The sequence below is a fragment of the Glycine max genome, chromosome 19, assembly GCF_000004515.6.
Source record: "Glycine max cultivar Williams 82 chromosome 19, Glycine_max_v4.0, whole genome shotgun sequence".
In the NCBI taxonomy this organism is placed as follows: domain Eukaryota; kingdom Viridiplantae; phylum Streptophyta; class Magnoliopsida; order Fabales; family Fabaceae; genus Glycine; species Glycine max.
Genome location: NC_038255.2, coordinates 14131871 through 14139564, shown reverse-complemented (window position 1 = coordinate 14139564; position 7694 = coordinate 14131871). Strand labels below are relative to the sequence as shown.

Genomic DNA, 7694 nt, shown 5'->3' with positions numbered 1-7694 from the left:
ACTTGTGATGGTGTTACTCCTCTCCTTGCACTCCTCCTAGTACAGCGGTGAGGTGTACATACGAAGGCACTCTGATGCTCAAGTTAGAGACACAGGTTGGAAACAAATATCGATAGTGGATTAGAATTGAATGATTTACTTGGAACCCTTGTGACCTTTTTTATAATGGTGAAATTAGGTCCATATTCCTAATTTCCCAAATTAGATAGCATTGACAAGATTGAATCTAATCTTATTTAGTAATTATGTGTCTGATCTATAGACAATCTTATCTTGATCTTTCTCCATTTTTACTTGATAATCGGTGAAGATAGACTTTCTATCTTTCCTAATTTTTCCCAAACGAGTCTCATGGTGGCTTAGCAAGAGATCTACTCGGCCAACCACCAAGTATAGAAGCATGCCGAGTTCGATTAGTACACCACACCTATGTCAACATTTTACTACCATGTCATTATTTCCATTAAATATGAGATGCCAAGTTAGTGAATGAACCAAAATTGTACAGTTAAAATAATGAGGGGGAGGGGAGGGTGGATCAAATTTGCAAAGAAAAATAAAAATAGAAGAGCAAATTTGAGAAATTTTGATAATGAGGGTACAATAAATATCAAGTCTTTAGCTTTGTTAAAGAAAATAAAAGCAAATAGAAATGCAACACATCCAATTTCAATGCATGATAATTTTATTATTATACAATAATTTTTTTACACTTTTTGATATAAAATAAGTCTTTAAATAGGCAAACGGATCAAGTCAGACTTATATAAAGGTCAGTCCCAAACCTAAAAATAAGCTCATGGCGGGTAATACATCCAGACTTGGACAAGTTAGGCCAAACTTAGGAAAAATTTATCCTGATGCAACTCATTTTTAGCCCTACATACTATGCACCATGTGGTCTCTCAAGAAAAGGAAAAATATGATATAGGAATATTGTGTATAAAAAGATATTTGAATGACAATTATTGAGAAAAAAATGACTAAAAGAAAAATAGTTAAGATGGTTTGAATATAAAAAAATCATTAGAAATATAATTGAGAAACTAAATTATATAGTTTTTAGCATGTGAAAAGGGCGGAGAAACAAGAAAGATTGAAGAAAATTATTGAAAATATTATGATGATAAATAATATTTTTAAAATTTTTCATTTTTAATGGAATTCAAACATGATTCATGTAGTCAACTTTATCTCAAGAAATAAGTCTATAGTTATTATTGTTTTAAAATTAGAATTATTTTTCATAAAATTAATTCTAAGCTGTTAAACATATTTATAATATGAATTTAAATTATTTTTAATTATAAATTTACATTTAAACGTATATTTTGTGTTTAGAAAGAAACATAAGAATTGATTTTATTTTTTTTAAGGCTAAAATAAACATAAGCTGTTGCAGTACAAACCGACCGGATCAGTGCAGATAATTACTGATCATGAACATAACCCCACATAGGATACCTGCAATGACAAGCACAGCCAAGCCCAAAAATCGCACCTGTTTGCCTCCAACGCGCACAACACAGCAACTCTGCAAAACACCGAGAGTGGCGTGACAGACACTGAATTCCCCTCTCCCTCTCTCTGTGTCCAGAAAAGGCCGCACGCACCAAACGAAATTTCCAAAACTGGCGTATATCATTGGCATAGACGGATTGGCTTACGTGTATGATTTTTTTTTCTCTTTATCAATAAATATTAGTTGTTAATTGTTAATATGTTATTAGCAGAAGGAATCAAATCCATTCATTTTCCTTTTACCATAAAACTAACATTATGCATATATTGATGTGACTTACATTAAACTGAAATTAAATTACATCAACATATGTATTTTTTTTCCCTAATTATAAAATTCTCTTTAAAAAATTGTTTGTTTCTTTTTATAAGACCATTTCTTAATTTATAAATGTATTAATTATTTTTTCCCTGCATAATCTTAATTATTCTCTCTCTAAACATTAATAAGAAGCAATTAAAGGAATAAAAGAGATAAGAAATGATAATTTAAAATGATGATAGAAATAATTAATAAATTTAAAGTGATTAACAAACTTAACTATTTTTTAAAAAAAAGATAAATTAGTTTAAAAAATCTTATAATTAAAAATAAAAAAATGTCAACAATATATCAATCACTTGTCACATCACCAAAATATGTTAAATATTTAATGAAACACTAAAAAGATTACAATAACATCAAAATTGCAATCATAAGAGGATTCCAATTTTGCAATTCAAACCCAGAACAAAATCTTATAATTACAATAATAAAAAATACAATTAAGGTTAAATTTTATTTAAAAAAAAGATAAAACTTCAATACAATTGTACTCCTAATATTATTTTCTAATTAGAATTAAAGTTAACTCAATAATTTATGTAATAAAACATCCAATGTATATAATAAAAGAGAAGCCCAATGAAATCCCTAAAATGTTCATGGCTGAGAGCATGACATGTGGCACGTTTGTTGGGTTTTTGGTAATTTTACCCCTCCAACTTTGGCCTTAGTCTTCTGCCACCTGGCTTGCTTTTTTTTCTGTTGGTTGCTCCACGTGCAGAATCCAGAGGCAGACTAGGTTTGGCTTCTCTTTCTTCCTCTCATTTGCGTTAATGCTTTCTCTGTCTGGATCCATTCATGCTTTAACTCTTTAACAACTACTAATTTGTTTCCTCTGTTTTCCTTATTTTGCTTCCTCAATTTGATTTCTTTTTTCTTAATTTTTCGTTTTTCAGTTCAAGTTGAGTTTGTCAGCTGCTATGGTCTTCCATTTTTACGCATGGTTTGTATCAGTTGATTGCTTCTTCGTTTCTGTTCCCTCAGTTCTTCACTTACTTCTTCATTCAGTTCCTCCTTGGTTCTTCACTTTATCTTTGCTTCCTTCCTCCACTCAAGGTGTGATTCTGTGGCTTTTGTGCTTCTTTCCTATATATGTTTTTTTTTCCGGTTGTTTGGTGCTTGGCTGACTTTGCTGGGTTTTTTTCAAGGTTGTTCTCCTTTGTTTTTCGATTTCTTTTTCTGCATGCTTGCATTCATGTTTTGTGGTTCCTTGTTGTGTCCTTTTATTTCCTCTGTTTTGTGTTTTATTACGTGTGGTTTTTGGATTTTTTTCTTACTTTGCTTTTCTATTTGAGGTCGTTTCCGTTTGTTTTGTAGTTTAGTTTGCTACGATGTTCTCTTTGGTTGCGAGGAGTGACAGTAATACCTTCTCACATAGGCATCAACTTTGGTTTGGCCTTCCTTTTGGTTGTAAATTTTTGGGAAATAAATCCCCTGTTTTTTGTCTAACTTTTGAGGCTGTTGACGTTTGGTAGAGCTTCTTTAGCTTAAGTGTTTTTTTGTGTTTTTTTTTCGTTGGTGTTTTCCTGAGATTTTTTTCTTTTTGTGAATACATGGTTGGATATTTGGTATCATTGTGTTTCAATCAGTTTCTGCTGGGGTTTGTTTCCGAAAATTTATGGGTGTGTTTTGATTATAAATTGATACATTGACGATTGTTTGTTTCTATATTTTTTCGGTGTGATGCTGACACTTGCATGTCTATTATACACTTGTGCCTGTAGGTTGGTTGATTCCTATGGATGTTTGCTTTTTCTTATGCATGTCTATTATATATTGTCTTGCACTCTAAAGGATAATTATTGGTTGCAGTTCTTAGAGTACTTGAATGAGCTTGAAAATGATGTTCCAATGATTTTTGCTTGTTATGCCTTAGTTTTCTGGCACCTGGCTTGCTGGCTTGCCTTTGTTTTCTGCCATGTACATTGTTGGTGAAATGGGTTCTAAGTTATGTGTTTGGTCAAATGCCTAAATGAAGTTTTAGTTTTTAATCTTAAAAATTCATGTGTGTGTTGGTTTTGGGATACCTCCGTGTTTATGATTTCTAAATTATCTATTGTAGAAACGAGTTTATTTGATTTTATAGTATGCACCCGAAGGTGATCTTTACAAGGAATCACAAAAATGCAAATATTTTAGTCAAAGGCGTGTAACTATTGTAAGTATATATCATACAACAACATTCCTTCTTTGCCTCTCCCCATATGTTGTTGTTTGTGGATTACAAAATTCCATACTAACTGAGAAAATAATGTTTATTTTGTGATTGAGGCAGTATGTTGCATCATTGGCCCGAGCCCTTATATATTCCTTTTTTTCCTCTCCCCATATGCCGTTGAAACATACTATTATAAGATTTTGCATTGTTGTTGTGGTCACTATCAACAATTTTTTGTCATCTTCCATATTGTGAAAAGTTCCAAACGAATATAGTTGATGCGGCCTTCATTGTGGTCATGATTTGATATATGAAAGAAAAGAAACTATTAAAACTTTGATATCAAGGCTAAAATTATCGTCACAGATCCAAGGTATATAATAAAAGAGAAGCCCAATGAAATCCCTAAAATGCCCATGGCTGAGAGCTTGGCATGTGGCACTTTTGCTGGGTTTTTGGTAATTTTACCCCTCCAGCTTTGGCCTTAGTCTTCTGCCACTTGGCTTGCTGTGTTGCCTTTGTTTTTTGTTGGTTGCTCCACGTGTAGAATCCAGAGGTAGACCAGGTTTGGCTTCTTTTTCTTCCTCTCATTTGCGTTAATGCTTCCTCTGTCTGGATCCATTCATGCTTTAATTCTTCAACAACTTCTAAATTGTTTCCTCTATTTTCCTTATTTTGCTTCCTCGGTTTGCTTTTTTTTTCTTTAATTTTTCCTGTTTTTAGTTCCAGTTGAGTTTGCCAGCTGCTATGGTCTTCCATTTTTACGCACGGTTGAGCCAATGGTCAGATTGGTAAGATGTTGCCCCAGTGGTTCAATTATATTTAATATTTATGCATTTATGGTTATTTTGTTTGGTCAGGATAAAAAAAAGTTTCAATCGACAATGAAATGTTGTTTTTGTTCCCCTATGATCTTATTTGTGAACTTTTGTTGTTGTTTAGGTTGGCATTTGAGCAGGATCAAGAAAATTGGAAGATAGGTAACATGTGGCCATGCCTGGTATGTTTTCTAATATCTCTCCATGTTTGGTATGTATTGGTTGTCATTTAACCAGGTTAGGACAATCAGAAAATAGGTAAGATGTTATTCCATTGCTTAAATGTTAGTTCACATTTATGTATGTTTGGTTATTGACTGTTCTTTGGTAATTTTGCTCCGTCTGATGTTAAAGGAGAAGCCCAATGAAATCTCTAAAATGCCCATGGCTGGGAGCTTGACATGTGGCACTTTTGCTGGTTTTTTGGTAATTTTACCCCTCCAACTTTGGCCTTAGTCTTCTGCCACCTGGCTTGCTGTGTTGGGTTTGTTTTCTGCCATGTGGCACTTTTGCTGTGTTGCCTTAGTCTTCTTTCCACATGCATTTGTTGTTGTGCCCCTCCACTGTGCTACGTTGCCTCACTCTTTTGTTTCTTCTTCGATTTTTTGGATTGTATCAGTTGATTGCTTCTTCATTTTTGTTTCCTCAATTCTTCACTTGCTTCTTCGTTCAGTTCCTCCTCGGTTCTTAACTTTCTCTTTGCTTCCTTCCTCCACTCAAGGTGTGCTTCTATGGCTTTTGTGCTTCTTTCCTATATATGTTTTTTTTTCCAGCTGTTTGGTGCTTGGTTGACTTTGCTGGGTTTTTTTCCAAGTTGTTCTCCTTTGTTTTTCGGTTTCTTTTACTGCATGCTTGCGTTCATGTTTTGTGCTTCCTTGTTGTACTTCTTAGATGATTATCACAATCAAAAACACATTATTGTGTTGTTGGCCAATGTAGAAATTAGGGAAGGTCGGTGTATACTGTCATATAGAGATTGTTGTTTTCCTTGTTTATCCCATGGAGCTGATGCTTTTCTTTCTGATTGGTACAGGATCCTACCCATACTTAACTGGCAATTCCTTGAAGTCAATTATGAGATTAACTACCTTTCTGGGGTAAACCTATTATCTATGTTTTCTATTTGTTAAGTTCAATGCAAACCTGTTATTAACTCAAATCAGAGTGTTGCGCTCACTTCCCCCGCTAATAATTTTTGTAACTATCAACACCATTGATAGGATTGTTGTGGATAACAATTAATTCTGTTTTTTATTACTGCTACTAAAATATTGCAAACTTTAGAATGGTGTCTGCTTGATTAAATCAGATTAACTTTATGCGTGTTTAACACTCCTAATACTTTTAATTCTTAAGTTTAAACTAATTGGTCACTTTTTTAATCAAATATGTTATATTAGACATGCATTTCTTTTTATATTTTTCCAGGTTTTGTTGCATGCATTTGGCAAATTTGCTTCTATTTTACTGTTGCATTTTACTTCCAATTCTATTTTTTCATGCTTCTTTGTTGTTTTTCCTATTTATCACATTGACCTGATGCTTATGTTTCTCATTGGTACAGGATGCGCTGCCCGTCATTAGCCAGCAATTCTTTTGAGTCAATTATGTTAATGGATGCATTTCTTTCAAGAGCTCAGTCCAAGACTGTTTGCTGAGATTAATTTCATTCTTGCAGTAAACCTGTTATTTATGTTTCATATTTGTTTTGTTCAATGGAAAATCTAACCAAAAGTACTGGCAACTCAACTCTATTAGCTAAAATCACAGCGTTGCTATTTATTGGCTTGCTCCAATAATAGTTTGTGTAACTATCAACACCATTAATACAATTGTTATGGATGACCGTTGATCCTGTTTTTTACCTGTACTACTGGAATATTTCATCCTTTTGAATGGTGCTTGATTCTTAAATTCAGATAAACTTTAGTTGTCTTGAACGTTGCTGATACTTTTATCTGTTAAGATTTAACTAATGCGACAATTTTAAAATCATATATTTATTTACTCTAACCCAAAAATATCAGATATGGTATATCTGATATGCATTTCCTTTGATATGTAATTAGATTTCGTGCCATGCTTTACACAAAATTTCTTTTATTTAACACATTAGATTCTACAAACAATTGCCATAATCCTCTTTGGTGTAATATCTGCTTTGATCTATCTACATACATGCTTTGCATTCATCTCTGCTAAAACTTCAAATTTGTTTATAAAAAAATAACTTCCGATATCATATGATTTTCATCCAATGATCACGCATGAGGTCAACTTCCAATTATATTTCTGGCTGTGCAAAATTTAGAATGTTGTTATCCTTTGCTCTTCATTTTTTTAACATAAATGCTCAATTCAGCCCAAGTTTATTAAATTAGCAACCAGGTGGCAAACCTCAGCCTGCATTGTTTGATCATGTTGCTGGCCCAATTGTCAGATCCAGTTGACACACAAAATGTGTAGCATTAAAAGCATTTATAATATAATTATTTACTATGCACAAATAACCCTTCAGTTGCTTGCACACCTATGTACCTTGCCAATTATTATAACGCCCCTGCAACCTTGACTCTTCAGAAACAGTGATTGAGACTGGACACTTGCCAACCAAATGAACCTGCCATTAATTCAAACTTTGGGAAAATACAATAATTTAATTCATGCAATTTGCTACTTCAGCTTCTAGTAACATGCTGAAGGAGAGCTTATATACCAAAGGATGCAGAAGCTTCACAATATTCCTGGATTTTCCTGTCTTAGTGTTTTTCCTGAAGAACCATTAACTTCTGACCATCCCAAAGATAAGCATAACATCATCAACACCGTCAAGCATGGTAAGCCGCCTAAACAACTTTAATTTTCTTAGCTT

The 7694-nt window shown here is 33.2% G+C and overlaps 1 long non-coding RNA gene across 1 annotated transcript; it reads left to right on the top strand.

The window, feature by feature from the left end:
* Positions 1-2591: 2591 nt before the first annotated feature.
* On the top strand, positions 2592-6767 carry LOC106797262 (uncharacterized). The gene is made up of 3 exons (XR_005890092.1): positions 2592-5248; positions 5856-5919; positions 6387-6767. It is a non-coding gene; the product is annotated as an uncharacterized lncRNA (long non-coding RNA).
* Positions 6768-7694: the final 927 nt, after the last annotated feature.